The 15,356-nt window shown below is 43.6% G+C and overlaps 1 protein-coding gene across 21 annotated transcripts in view; it reads left to right on the forward strand.

Annotated features, from left to right (window-relative positions):
• LOC119844076 (DAB2 interacting protein) overlaps positions 1 to 15,356 on the forward strand; it is a 494,149-nt gene that overhangs the window by 147,898 nt on the left and 330,895 nt on the right. For 2 of the 21 annotated variants that reach the window (XM_043498920.1, XM_043498929.1), the window contains exons 1-2: positions 10,462 to 10,805; positions 11,343 to 11,408. The exons of 17 other annotated variants lie outside the window; for them this stretch is intronic. The gene's annotated coding sequence lies outside the window, so the exon portion shown is untranslated. Of the gene's footprint in view, positions 1 to 10,457; positions 10,806 to 11,342; positions 11,409 to 15,356 lie in introns of those variants that run through there. 2 more of the 21 variants (XM_043498925.1, XM_043498922.1) reach the window with 2 other exon arrangements.

Here is a 15,356-nt window from a genome sequence, read left to right on the forward strand (position 1 = left end):
ATCCCCTACTGGCTGTTATGTGGATTATTGATTACTAGAGCCACACTTAAGTGAACAAAACCAACTAAATAAATTCCAGTAATCAAAAGGAAAAACCAATCAGTTGGTCTCCACCATCCAGATCAGCTACTAATGTTAGGTAAGGGTGTATGTTGTAGGTGGACGTTGAATGGAAAGGCTCCTCCAGAACAATGGTGCAGAGAGTGAGTGAGTGAAAGCCTGAGATGTCAAACGTTCTTGTTCATGTGTCTCTGCTAAATGAGAGAGGATGGGGATTTTCTGGGAACCAAAGATGCAGAGGAATTAAAAAGCCCACAGCTGACACTCCTAGGTCTTATTTATAGATCAGAAGCTTTTCAACTGATAAGGCACCAGGTGCAGACAACACAGACAGAAACCAGAGAAGCTGCAGTAGAAATTTTTACGAGTCCTCAGTCAGGAGAGAGCCCTGAAGCTTGGCAAAAGGCCAGAAAAATGTTATTTTTAAGGAAGGGCATGGATATATGAGATGATTAAAGATCTTCAGACCTTTTAATCGAGGGTTATCATCATGTACTGCACATAGCGAAAATATTGGACAACAGCCCCCTTCTCCACAGATGGCCTGAACGACTGAATGCGGCTGATGGTTTTACTTCCATCTCTGGCAAACGTGCTGTACATTGGGGATGTCAAGCTAATAAATCCTGCTTAGCTCTAGACAGTGGACCATGAGATTCTTTATCATGTTTGATTAGGTGTTTGCCAAGGAGGTTTCTGAGCACAGGAGCTGGGTTATCATGTGGGTCGGAATGTTACAGTAACAATGTTTTCCACTTAGCCTTGCTCCCATCCAAGCATCTGCCAGGGCCTTAATGGCTTTAGCTGCAAAACACCCCTGGTGAGGAGGAGATTAGCCATATCAGCTTCATGTTACAGATGGGGATCGGAGACTACTCAAGGGGCTTGCTGAAGGCTGCTCAATGAGTCAGTGACAGAAGCAGTAGTGGGACTCCTGTTCTCCAGACTCCCTGTCCTGTGTCCTCTCCATGCACCATGCTGCATCTATAGCTAGGCAGCTTTGCAGATAGGGAATCAGACAGAGCAGGTGTTTGCTGGAGCTCCACACAGGCTTAAGGGGCAGGAGGGTGAAATCACAAAGGGATTTGTTGGAAAATGCGACTAATGGGCAATGAAGACTGGCAGGAATCAGGTGGGATTTGAGGCGCAAGTCAACAGCTCTGCATCATACAAGAGATAAAAGGTAAGGCAAGGCTAGGCCACAAAGGGCTTTAAAAGTGAAGACAAGTAGCTTGTGTTGGGGGGGAGGTGGGGGAGAGACACAAAGTGGGGGTGAAATGGAGCAACTAACCAGGAAGATGTTTGCAGCAGTGTTTTGAATGGATTTAAGTGGGAGAAGGTTTGCTGTCAGTTGGCTAGAGAAGGGAAGGATAATAGACATGAATGAATATGGAGTATATGGGAACTCTCACAGCAAGCAGTGGTCAGAATGGTAGAGCACCAACCATGAATGGTGAAAAGTTACTGACCAAGGTCTGCAAGGCCCTCTTGCAGTGAATAACTGTACTGCCCAGTAATGTGTGATGACTTATGGAGCAGCTGTGTCCCCAAAGGCTCTGCAGAGTTAGATTGGACCATTAAGAGTTACATCATCCATAAGAGCAGCTACATGGAGATGAGGTTCAATGAGTTTTCAGCGGGGAATTGAAATCAGGTGGAGAGTTGATAGGGTAGGGAGATACAAGAGAGCTGTTTATGTGGCAGGGCTGATCACCGGGAAGCTCTCCCACCAGCAGTGGGAAGACTGGAGGGGACAGAGCTGAGGGTTGTGCTAGACAAACAGAGGGGCTGGGGTGGGGACGGAAGGAGATCATGGGATGGTCTGGGAGGCAGAAGGGAGCAAGCTCAAAAAACAGACCTGGTAGGAGAGAGTGGGGTTTTTTAGCAGAAAATTTTAAGGTTTTGCCAAAAAAATCAAAAACTGAAAATTTTTGGTGGAAAAATTCAGTGTTTGGGTTTTATATTGACAAAAAGTCAAAGATTTCTGCAGGAAGCAGAAACTCCCCATGAAGAATTGCTTCTTGTCAAAATGCAAAACATCTTAGATGGGAAATTTTTGACCAGCCTTATGAAAGTTAACAATATCCAACTGGGTCTCGGAAGGAATGGGGAGCCCGCAAGAAGTGCCCCAGGATGGAAGGTGAGGTGGTCTCTTCTCAAGCGGTGTGTGAAGCTTGGCGTTGTCTTCCTGGAGTTGAGACACTTCATTCATATCTCCCAGTTGGCCATCGTTGCGTAATGTGATCAAGTGTCTCCCTTTGAGCCAATGGCTGAGCATGTCGTCAAACCCAAGCCTTGACCTAGAAAAGTGCCCTGCCTGCCTATCTGTTACTTACATCATGGTAATGAATGCCTTGTTTTCAAATGTACAAATGAGGCTAGAACAGTGATACTCAGACCTCAGGTTTCAGAGTAGCAGCCGTGTTAGTCTGTATTCGCAAAAAGAAAAGGAGTACTTGTGGCACCTTAGAGACTAACAAATTTATTAGAGCATAAGCTTTCATGAGCTACAGCTCACTGCATCCGATGAAGTGAGCTGTAGCTTACAAAAGCTTATGCTCTAATAAATTTGTTAGTCTCTAAGGTGCCACAAGTACTCAGACCTCAGTGGTTCAGGAGACAAATTAGCGATCAACATTACCCAAAAGCGCCACAGCAGTGTAAATTCATTGTGTTCATTGACTATAGTACTATAGAGTCATATTTAAATAGTATGATGGGAAAACATTTAGTTATATATATTTGCACAGCCAAAATGACTGACTAAGTATTATTATTTTATCAACTACAATTGGGCAATAACATAGGAAAAGCCTCCTGATCGGTTAACAACTTGGATTGCTTGATAATTAAATCACACAATGTTTTAATATCATGTGCTGCAAAGAGTCACAGAAGACAAATTATAGAGCCACTTGCAGCTAAAGAGCCTCAGTCTGAGTATCACTGTGCTAGAAATTAAATAATGAGGAACGGTGCAGTCAAAGATGAATTTAAATCCTTTTAAGTACCTGCGGTAAAAGTACCTGGGCCTCAGGGGTGTGGCGGGGATGCATTCTCATCACAGCGCTTTTCTGCTGAGCTATCAACTGGATAGTAGGACTTGACACTCCACATGTTGGAATCAGGGTTGGTGAAGAAATGCTTACCAACCAAAACTACACCGACAATGCCGCTTTGCTTGTGGAGAAGTTAGAGAATTTCAGCCCTGCCCTCCAGGGTCTCTAAGATGTTGTTCGCAAATGGAGTTGAATGCTTCATTGGAGAAGACGAGGGTCCAGAACCTTGGAGCTGGGCCACCAGAATCCCTGAGGTCAAATACCATGGAGAGTGTTGATGAGTTCATCCACCTGGGCTGCAAACTGAGTTCTTTGACTAATACGTCTCATGGCCTCCTGCATGAAGTTCTTATCTTGCTTATGGATGCAAAAATGTCTTTGCGTTGAAACAAAGTTCAGGATCTGTCAAACCTGCGTACCACCTGTATTGCTACATGGGTTAGAAACCTGGACTATCTTACTGGCAGTGACCATGGGCATTCCATGTGCGCTGTCAGTGCCAAATCCTGGGCTTAAAGTGGTTTGACTTTGTGCGAAATGTCACAGTCTTGCAGAGATTTAGCGTCCCTTTAATAGTCAGTGTATTCAACAGTGGCATGGCCTGGGTGGGGGTGGGGACAAAATCACCCCAGCACACCGTGCTCTCAAGCTCTCCATTGAAGCGTGAAAGAGTGCACACCCTGACCCTACTTGTTGTATCTTTGGGGTTGCCCCAGAGATTTGTGGATTTTCAGAATTGAGCCAGATCAGGGAGCTTCACTACATGATGCCTAGTGCTACGCCATCAACTGTGGTCACTCTGGCTGGTGGAATGGCCCTCAGCGGACTATGTGCGTTAGGTGTTAATAGATGACGGAAGTAGTATATTTAGATAAATGGAGGGGTGAGAGCCTTGGAGCAAAAGAGGAGAGATTCTAATGAAGGGAGAGGGACCATGCTAACGATTCTGCCCGGGAAGGAGACTGCATGCTCATGGTTTTATATGATGTGGCCAGGAAGCAGCTGACAAGGGGAGAGGCAGGATGTTAGGCTGAATTAATCATGACTTATATTATAAAACAAAAGAGATTGTTGCAGCGTACTGGTTGTTCCTAACCTGGAGTTCTAAATGCTACCATCCTTACTCAGGCAAATGCACCCTGAATTGATCATGTTTGCTAGCTGAGATAACACAAATGATGAAAGATGGATGGAGAGATCTTTGCTAGAGAGCATAAAATCTGCAAAGGGCAAATTCCCAAAGATGTGAACCTTGCAATGCAGTTCTTTTCTAAACACCTGCTTAGTGAGCCAGGGAATGAATTTCAGGTGACTGTCATTAATAACAGAGACCTTTTTGTCTAGGACAGACACAGTTGGGGCAGATTTTCAGTGGATCTGCAGGACTGCCCTTGTAAAAAGTCCCCATTGGATTCAATCATTAACATTACTTGTCAGCTCCTAATGCCCATGAGACTCCCCATTGAAGTCAGTGGTGAAAGTCAGATTTAATAGGCCACAGACAGATCTGGTATCAGCAAGTTAATCTCCCATGGACGTCTCTCATCCATGTTCAGTGGGGAATTGAATCAATCACTGGTATTAGTCACACTCCAAGTAGCCATGGTATGCCGCTTAATGACACCTGTGATGGCCTATCTGGCTACTTTTTACAGCGACATATGGGACGTATTTACTTTGAAGGAAGTGCAGGAGAAAGAGCATCAGAGGGTTGGAAGGGATCAGAATCTGACCCCATACATCAAATTAACTCCTCCACATCAGGGGGGCATCTCTCTGGAGCCCACAAACCTGCCTTGTCCCAGATCCAGAGTGTGGGACCTTACAATTTTTTTCAGCTAATTTTTGTTACAAGCACATTGTTAACTGCAGCTGAAAACTCTGCTGCTGCAGGCCTTGTGCAGAAGCACATTACATAGCTGAATGGAGGTTGCTAAATGTGTACAAAATAAAAGGTCTTGTGCTTTATAGATGAAACAGTCTACCGCCATGCTAAGTGATTTGTTTGAATTGGTAGCAAAGCAAGTGTGTGTGCTCAGTTAAATCAGGTGGCAGGATTTGGAGCCTTTTCTTGCTAACTCTTAGTGTCTGTTATTAATCCTTAACCTTTCACATTATATCACAATTGAAAACATTCTTGATCTAGATCTGAGATTCTTGTGGATATGCCAGAGCCATTCGTGAGACACACAAGTCTCGGTGTTAAACTCAGAAAACGAAGATCATCCATTCATTTAAAAATGAAAGATTGGGTGTGTTTGAGGGGTGAGGATGGAAGTGGTTGGTCTGGGCATTGGGAATGGAAAGCAAGGTCTTTCACCTTACTTGTGAAATCCAGCCCAGACCAGCAGTGATTATCATTTGTCTGACAGTGTGAAATGAGGTGGTAGGTCAGTTGGTCCAGTTCTCATTGGCCAGGTATCCACAGCAGAAGAAATCCCCACAAAAGACACCTCTAGCTAGAATCAACAGGGGCTCAAGCACTGGATGGATGGCCCTCAGTACTGTAATGCTTCTGTCCATTGGCAGTGAGGTCACTGAGTCCTTGTTGACGTACATAGGTGAGATGGTGCATTTAGGATGCTAGCACGGAGGCAACCTGTGCTGTACCTGTTTGGTGGACTTCAGACATGCTGGCTGCAAATCCAGGCCCTTTCGCCTGCACTAAATTCACTTTAAAAATATGTAACAATGTAAAGTAGACACAGAAAGTGGTCAGCATCCTCCTGCTTTGCTGTGTCAGACGGACTTTACCAACCATATCTCAAAATCTTTCACAGTGTTAAAATACAAATTACAACAGAGGGGGTGAGACATGCTGAATCGCAGATATGGGAGATGATTTCAGCTGAGATTTGCAAACAGCTGTGGAGTCAGTGAGATGCAGAGTGGCAGGGCCCCTGTTCAAGATGCTACAGAGGAGGTGGATCTACACCACTAGTAGGGAAACTGCATGAAGAGCCTGAGGCAGGAGGAGGGGAGGAGTGAAGAGAGCCAAGGTCTGTGAGGTTGCAAATCCTTGGAGATCTTTGCAAATCCTTGCAAATCTCCTCTGTGTCAGTCTACAGTTTTCTCCATTAATATAGGACACACTAAGCTTGGATTGTTGGGCCAGTGCAGCACAGTCATCAGTGAGATGAATTTGCATTTCCTCCAAGTCAGATATCAAGTTGCAATTTTTCTCCTCTTCTAAATTGTGTAGAATTTTACCTTAACAGGCAATACAAGTCCTGGCCAAAGAATGTGTCCATAAAGTATTCACTGCTCAACAGCTGAGCTCTCTGGATGTAATGTGGGTGGACACAAATGACAGTAATCATCCTTAGTGCCTTGATTAGTTTACAGCTTCTGCCTGTCGGATGCACTTGTGCCTTTTGTCTGTGGGGCTCTCCAGGCAGAGCGGAGGATGCTGCCTTGGGGGCGGGGGTGGTGGCTTTCACCCGCAGGCATTTTCCCTGCAGTCTTTATTGGAGTAGGTCCGATAACTGAAAAATTGATATTCTGGTTTGGCAAAAATTGTTTTTGAAATCATTAGTTGTAAAGATGCAATCTACCAATACATGATGGGACAGGAGTATCAAAATTAGTCTGTTCTTCTTCGAGTGCAGGTCCTACACGGTTTAAACCCCTGGCCCTGAGGAATGCCCCAGAGCCAAGGGAAGGAAAGGGATGGGTCCACAGTCTCTAATCAAAATTGTAACTCTAAACTATGCTGATCTAAGAACTGAAACCTAAACTAAACCTAATGAACAAGCTAAGGGAAGCACTTGCGAGGCAAGCAAATGCTGTTCAAACAACCGCCACGAGTGGTAAGAAGGAACTGAAGGGGGGTCGGGTCAGCAGGGTCATATATTGAGCACTATAAAGGCGCCACTTCAGGGGGCTCCGTGGCCGACCCGACGGGTGCTGCAAAGGGAAAGCTTTCCGACGATCGTGCACGTGGTGTGCGCACACCTGATTGGAATGGATGTGAACAACACATCTCAAAGAACAACAGTTACGAGAAGGTGAGTAACTGTTTTTTTTTAGGTCGACCACATTGGTGAGCTGCTCTGGAATGCCACTACTTGCATTCTTCTTCCTAAGCATCTACTATGGCTCCATGGCTTTTCTATTTAAACATGTTGAGCTTTACATTTAATTCCTAGAAGAGTTTGTGTGATCTAGAAAGAACTCTGAGTTGCTCTGACTGAATCTTCTTCCCTTAAAGAAGAGAGAGGACCTCATGGAATTAAAACTAAATTATATCAAGGTACCTCTGTTATTAGCAAAATGATTTCATATGATTAGTAACTATGGCCATGAATCCTCCCTACCAGACCACCTTCAGCTGACTTACTCAAGACAAATAGCTGTACAGGAATTGTGGGCTTATTTATTCACTTCTTTATGGAAAGTGAGTATAGTAATTACATTAATGTTTCACAAGAAATCACCTCTTGTGATCTTGGATTGAAGTGACCTAAACTTGGAACACGCATTGTGAACATTACCTGGTCTGAAGCACCAAAGCTTCCAAGAGCTGGTTTTGTTGTTTGGCTTTTTACCAAGGACTTGCCACATTCTTCATTTAGTGTGGTGATAAAGTGTGCAACATAATCACAATCTCCTTACTTTCATTATGAAACTTTACTTGGATTGTCATAATGAAAGCTACAGGAAATTATACATGCTTGAAGCACGTGGCCTTGCACAGTGATTCAGAGAGTAATTTCAAGCAGCTTGATATTTTGCTACATAATAAAAAACATTTTCATGAGGGTATGAGTCTCTGTAAAATTCTCTCCCAGCTGATGGGCTTTTACATAAAGTGGTGTCTGATTAGAGCTCTGCTTCCGAAGTTTGTTTTTCTGAAATAACTAAGGGCCTGATTCTGGAAGCTGATCCACATGAGACCCTTTTGCTTGTTAAGTTCATGGGTGCTCTGGATGAGTATGTGGGTCTGCGCATTTTGCAGCAACTTGCCGGATTGGGACCTCTAAGCAGTGATGACACATTTCCTCTATTTCCAGGGCCTGATTGTGCAAGCCTTCATGCACAGCTCTCTAGCTGGAACTTCCACAGGCAGGGAGTACCTATGTCATTTGTTTTAAATGAAAGTTGATATTCTCCCATTATTATCTCACTCCAGGATCTGGAGTTGTAAGAAAAAACAGCAAATATCAGAGGTGGCAATGTTGTGTTAAACTTCTGCTTCACTCAAACATCTCTAGAGAAAGCACATAGGTCTGTTACTGGAGAACCCTCTCTATACGAAAGATGCATCAGTCCCTGTGTATACAGATCCAGAGAAAGTGCCTTATCCCATGTCCCTAGTGTGATCCAGGGCTGCAGCCCCAAGAGTGACAGCATCAGCAGCACCAGTGTGTCGGATTATCCTCCTCACCTCCCCTGAATCCATGACATTTTTATGCAGAGCTAGGTGGCTGCTCTTTTAGAACTCACTAGTGGGGTGAAAGTAGCAGCTGCTGTGAATAGAAATGGTTGGAAGTTCCTTCCAAAATGAAGTTTCACCAAAAAAAGGAGGAAAATGTCCAAGCAATGTCAGTTTTCCTCCAGCTACCATTCTTTTTTCTGTGTATTCTTTTTTCTGTGTACTTTCCCTTTAAATGTCTGCCCTGGGGCTATGGGGCAGTTCAAGGCAGCAGTTGCAGAAGGAGTCATGCACACACTGTGCTGTTTCTCATGAAGGCTTGCATTTATTTGGTGTTTGTTTTTTCCTTAACCCAGAGAGAGTGCACACTGTGTGGTGGTTAGATGGTAAAAGGCTCCTTTGCATGGTTAAAACCCAAACAGCAGCTAAATATAGATTTGGCCCTTTACAAACATAGAAGTATTTGGGTGTTTTGGAGGAAGGAGACCATTGTTTTATTATTTCCAGAGAGGAAAAAATAAGTATGTGACCTAAAATAAACAAACAAAAAAGCTCACAATATTTTTCTCGCAATGCAAGTGGTCCTATATTTTACAAAAGTGCTATTACAGCATTACTCATGGCGGAAAGAGAATCCCTAAAGATTTTGCATGGTTCTTGTGTCAGAAAGGAATGCACAGGATCAATTTACAGCTATAGCCAGGGATCTGAAAACGTCCAGAGAGATCCTGGGAGGAAGCACGCTTCCCACCCCAAACAACTTCACTGATTTTTAGCTGATTCTACTCATCGCACCGCAAAAATAGAATTTCTGCAGGGACCTTATACACCTTTATACACCTGTTATTTCCTTGTAACTGCTTCTGCCATAAGAATCTAGAGAATTTCAATAATGTTTTGGAAGGGTCGTGAGGGCATTATTGTCTGCAAGGCTGAAACCTGCCTGTAGAGTGGAAGTCTGTTTCCATGAGTAACTTTGCTTTGTTTAGGTTTCGGAGTAGCAGCTGTGTTAGTCTGTATTCGCAAAAAGAAAAGGAGTACTTGTGGCACCTTAGAGACTAACAAATTTATTAAAGCATAAGCTTTCGTGAGCTACATCCGATGAAGTGAGCTGTAGCTCACAAAAGCTTATGCTCTAATAAATTTTTTAGTCTCTAAGGTGCCACAAGTACTCCTTTTCTTTTTGCTTTGTTTAGCAAGTCATCCTTTACTACTCAGCTGCAGCTATCAGCACAAGCTAGGAATTTACTTTCACAGCTGTATCCCAAACTGATCACTGGGTGAGGGAGGGTCTGGGTTGGTTTACAAATTAAGCCCTTGCAGCTGAGAATATTCTTGAGTCCATTTGTCCTGCTGTTGAGTAGCTGCACTACCAGTTGTGTTCTGCCCTAGTTTGTGCTGCACCATGAGATTTTTTTGAAGATCGTTCCCAAAGTACTAACTAGAAACTCCTTAAGGAGTTTCAGCGGAATGTTTGTAGTGAGAGCAAGTCTTTGTTAATTTGTTGTATTTTGTTCTTTTATTTATTAGTATTGTATTTTATAATATCCATGGTCAATCTTAAACAAGATTCAACAAGCCCATATGCTCAGAGTTTAGATGATCGCCATATTTGGGGTTGGGAAGGAATTTTCCTCCAGGGCAGATTGGAGAGGCCCTGGAGGTTTTTTGCCTTCCTCTGTAGCATGGGGCACCGGTCACTTGAGAGAGGCTTCTCTGCTCCTTGAAGTCTTTAAACCACAATTTGAGGACTTTCAATAGCTCAGACATAGACGAGGTTTTTCGTAGGAGTGGGTGGGTGAGATTCTGCGGCCAGCGTTGTGCAAGAGGTCGGACTAGATGATCAGAATGGTCCCTTCTGACCTTAGTATCTGTGACTCTAAGATGGAAGGAAGTATTGATCTGCCCAGGAGAGATTGTTTGCAAATAATACTGCTGCCCTTTCATGTATCTTGTTCTGCTTTATAACAATGGAGAGAAAGTTAGGCCTCAATCCTGCTAACATTTATACTTGTGCCTAATGGTAAACACATGAGTAATCTCCTTGAGTTCAAGGGAAGCACTTGTGTGTGCAGCTGAGCATGTGTGTAAGTGTATGCAGGACTGGGACCTGTAAGAAGCCTCTCTTGCTGCTTAAAGTGAGTCTGTGACTTCCAAGGCTTTTTGGAAGTAGTTCCTGAATGCGGTGGGTAGAACAAAATGCACAGGTTATGTACTTACTGTGACTTGACTAACTCAAGAGTCAGTTGAGAAACTACAGCAAAAGCCTGGGGAAATGTGCTGGCTGTTTGGGATTTACAAAAATAAAACAGGTGTATTTGTTATCTTGAAGTCTGTACAGAACCCACCCAGCATTGTTGAATTGGCAGCTTGTGCCTCTAAACTGGGGAGAAAAGGAGGGAGGGGTGCTTTTACTTTGCATGCTTATTCATTTTCTGCAGTCATTCATCTGCTCTAGCTATTGAAAACCGAATCAGAGACAGAGTCTGGGAAGCGCTTGGCTTTTGAGTGCTGCTCTCTGATTGGCCCAGAGAGTGCTGCTGTTGGAGTATAATGTGTGAATACCATCTGCTGTGAGAGGTTGAGAGGCTCAGTGAATTTTGCTTGGAGAGGCACCTTTAGCCAGGAATACAAACAAGGGGGAACAAGCTTTTCTTTCTTGTTTCTGATCCAGTCTCTCAGTGGGGGCTGGATTTTTCTTTTCCTCTCACTGTGAAACTTTTCTGCTTAGCTGGAAGAGTGAGGAGCTTGCACCTCTTGTTCCCTGTCTGGGATTCTTGCTGGTTTACAGAGCGGGGGAACCAGTACAAGGTTCCATGTCCTTAAAACTTCTTGTTTTTTGGCTCCAGCCCTCAACATGAAATGGCTGAGTTACTATGGGATCTTAGTTCCAAACATCTGACTTGCTTTTAAAGGTAAGTGATTGGGGACCTCTGTATTTTAATTCTAGCCTCTCCCCCCCATGCATGAGATTTTTTTTCTGTTTGGGGAGAAAAGCCCCCCATATGTAAATGAACCGTTGCCAGTGGCAATGGCTGAGTTAATCAAATAGTGTGTTTCAGAACTTATGTAATCGGCTCTGTGAAATGAGCAGGACTGGAGTGATAGCTAGCTTTGTTTTGCAGTTTTGCTCTCTTGCATAGAAATTATTGTCCTGAAAGTCTTAAAAAAACCCAAACCTTTCACTAGTGAAACAATAGTGACTGCTGATCATTATGTATATTCAGTATCAATGCAAAGAAAACTGTCTCAAGACTTTGCTTTCATTATTTTAACAAAAAGTAGTTACGATATTTTCAAATGAAACGTACCAGTAGGCACTATAAAAAGGCTGGATTTTCAATAGCCCATGTTTGAAATCAAACAGAATCAACTTTACCCTGACTTGGAGAGGGTGGAATCTGACTTATTTTTTTTAGCCTTTAAAATGCTGAATAATGATGACCTGCTAGTGTGGACTGATAATCACGAAAGATCAAACTGCAGCCATCTCCCTTTGCCTGAAACCACAGGCTTGACCCTAACCTGGGGGTGGAGGTGATGATAGCAGTTCAGGCAGGCCCCCAGTGTGCTAAGCATGCTGCTTCAGCTCTGCATAGTGCTGCCGGATTCATTTTTTAATATTCTAATTAGTGATCTTTCTTTATGAAGGTAGAATTCAACCAATCACTTGTGTCAGGCACAAGGCAAGGTCAGCTAAGGGAGTGTTTGAAATATTGACCTTTCAGAAAATCCCTCCGTTCCTCCTGTAACTAGATTATGCAGTGTTACTGTCATTGGTCTCTAGTTAAGGCTTCAAATGGCAATCTGCAAAACACTGATAGCATGTACTTCTAATACATCAGGTTTGCTGCAGGCTTTAGTGTAACTTTTCTCCTGACAAATAGCCATTTTCTAACTACTCTTCCTTGCTGCTGTTGCACTTTGCGCTGTGTTTTAAACTGACCTTGTCAGAGTAACGTTCATCCATCCCTATATATTTTAAGAGAAACTGTGAAATAAATATTAAAGCTTATGAGATGGGGGAACAAGGGGTTTATATATTTGAGACTTGCTCCAACCTACGCTTTTCAGAGAGTCCCTTTTGTAACAAACAAACAAGGGAAATCCCTTACATCCAAGCTCCCCCTTGGACACAAGTCTTTAAATGCCAAATGTTTTTAATGCAGTGGGTCGCAGGCTGCAGTTTCAATCTTGACACTTTTACACTTAAAAAAAAATTAATTCTTTGAGTGGCTCTGCATGTTCCCATTTACGGGTAATGGTCAAAGGTGCTCTGGTCAGCATATTACTGCAAGATCAAATCTGCAGGTGAATCTCAAAGAACTCTGGTTACAAGTGAATAACTTTTTTTTATTTCAAAACAAAATATTATTTCAAATGGGAATTTATCATTTTGAAACCGTCAACTCAATGTGACAACAATTTTGAACCTAGTCAAAAAAATTTTTTTTGACGTTCCTGTGAACAGTTTCTGTTTAGATGAATCTGCATTTTCTGATTTTTCACTTTCTCACTGTTTCATTTTCTGCAATGTTTCATCAGAAAATTTTCAACCAGTTCTAACATTTTCAGCCAATCACATGCAGCTGATATTATTTTCACTTGCTATTTACCACATACATATATTGCTGCTCCTCTCCAGCGCCCACAGTAGAAATTTTGCCTTCATGGCCATGGTACTCAGTCATGGTTTAAGTGAGCTCTGCTCATTGCATAGGGTAGAGCCTCTCATTCTGGGAATCAAGATTCACACCCTGTATAGAAGAGTGTGCCCAGCTTTTCCACCTCTCCTCAAAAAATTCCTGCGATAATACCCCAAAATTCACTGTTGGTGGAAAATCCCCTTTTTCCTCGGTGGATGAGGAAGCAAAACGCTTCTCATTGCGTTTTCTGTTTCTGAGGTGGCCATGTATGGACCTGTTGCCATAGCATGTGAGTGTCTTGTGGTCGTTAATGTATTTACCCTCACAAGACTCTTGTGTTAGGCTCAGTTGCCAACTTTCACGCAGTAAATAAGCACCCCGACTTTCATAATAAGCCAAAAATCAAGCTAAACCCATTTCAAAACAAGCCAATGCCAAAGAACCCCAACACTCTGTGACTAGATCCCCTTGGCATGCAGTCTGGGACTGGGCGTGCTGTGCACACCTGACTCTCTTCCCCCTGCTTCTCTCCTCCCCCCCCCCCTTGCTGGGAGCCAATCCCCCCCCCAAAAAAAAGTTTGGCATGTCTGGTCTAAGGGCCATGCTAGGGAGCTGAGGTCCAGAGGCCCAGCTTTTTAGAGGTGATGTTTAGGTGTTGCTATACTTGGTGTTGCAGTGCCTTAGTCTCCTTCTCAAAAGTGGTTTAGGCACTTAGGAGCCTTTCAACTATCAATGGGATTTTGGCTCCTAAACCAGTTACACTGCTGCATTCAGCATTGCAGTGCCTAAATACCTTTAAACACTGGGCCTAAGAGAATAGGGTGTGTCTACCCTGTAGAGTGAGGCTGGGCTCTGCCTGGGGTTTGAACCCAAGCCTCACCCCTAGATCAGTACTGAGGACCTGGATCCTAGGACCCCGCTAGGTGGGGTGGTCAGAGCTCGACCCCTGCTGTGACATGGGTCCATGCCCTGTCGTTTTGCAGTGTGGACGCAGCTGAAGGTCTGTGTAAGTGCAGCTGTGAACTCCGGTCCATCCACTGTAAGCCCAGGTTTACAGTGCAGTGTGAATGCTCAAGCACACATTTGGAAATAAGCCCAGGTGCCACAGAGCTGGCTCCACAATGCAGGGAAGTCACACCCTGGATGACTTGCCCAAGATCCCACTTAGAGCATGTGCCATGCAGAGACTTGAACCTGTGTCTCCTGAGTCCTAGGCTAATGCCCTAACCACTGTGCCATCCTTCTGGCGTCATTGCTGGCCTCTCTTTCTAATTTTCCCCAAAGAAATCTTCCTTCTGGGAGCAAACATGCCATTTATCAGTGTGAAATGCCTGTAAAAATGGTCAATCTCAGAGGGTATTGATTGATTGATTTGATTGCAGACTGACACTCTTGCCTGGCTGGAGACAAAATTTTGTCAATTTCACCACAGGAAGCCATGTTGTCTGGTTAAAATGACAAGCTTGCACATGCTCACCAAAATGCACATTTGTCATAGGTATATATTCTCAAAGTGAAGCTCAACAACTGTCATATGTACCTACCCCTCCATCACTGTTCTGGCCTGGCTAATTACAATATACTCCTGGGGACCTTGCTGTCACTTAAACCATAAAGAACGTGGGCCCCGCTATACAATGTTTTGGGCCAGGAGCCAGGCTCAGTACAATGCACTGATTTGCCACTTAGGTTTCAATATTTGTAGCCCCAAGCCTGAGGGTTCATACATTTGCCTTGAGATTACTACTATCTCTATAGATCTATCACTGCTATTTATATCTGGCTTTTTCTATAATCCAATATTTTGTTGCTAAGAAGTTAAGAATTTAATAGCTGCTATTTTTGTGGGACTCTCAAAAATGTGTTTATGCTTTTGGGACTTCCTCTGCTCGATCTATATCGGTATGTAACGGGACAGATGCAGTTCCTCATCCCGTAATGTGCATCACCTGTGCTCCTGCTCCAACAATGAAGCTAACAAAAGTTGCCTCTATTGAAACTCAGAGGTGGGTGCAGAAATCCAGTGTGTTTTCAAAGCAGGAAATACACAAAATAGGTAGGATGAGAGATGTTGAGAGACGGGGGACTCTAGTGGCAAGCACAATGAACTGGGACTCAGAAGAGTCCTGGGTTTTATTGCCATCTGACTTGGATGAATCACTTCCCCCTTCTGTACCCCTGTTTCCCTTGCAGTCATTGTCTTATTTTATTAAATAG

This window comes from Dermochelys coriacea, chromosome 16, assembly GCF_009764565.3.
Source record: "Dermochelys coriacea isolate rDerCor1 chromosome 16, rDerCor1.pri.v4, whole genome shotgun sequence".
Lineage (NCBI taxonomy): Eukaryota > Metazoa > Chordata > Testudines > Dermochelyidae > Dermochelys > Dermochelys coriacea.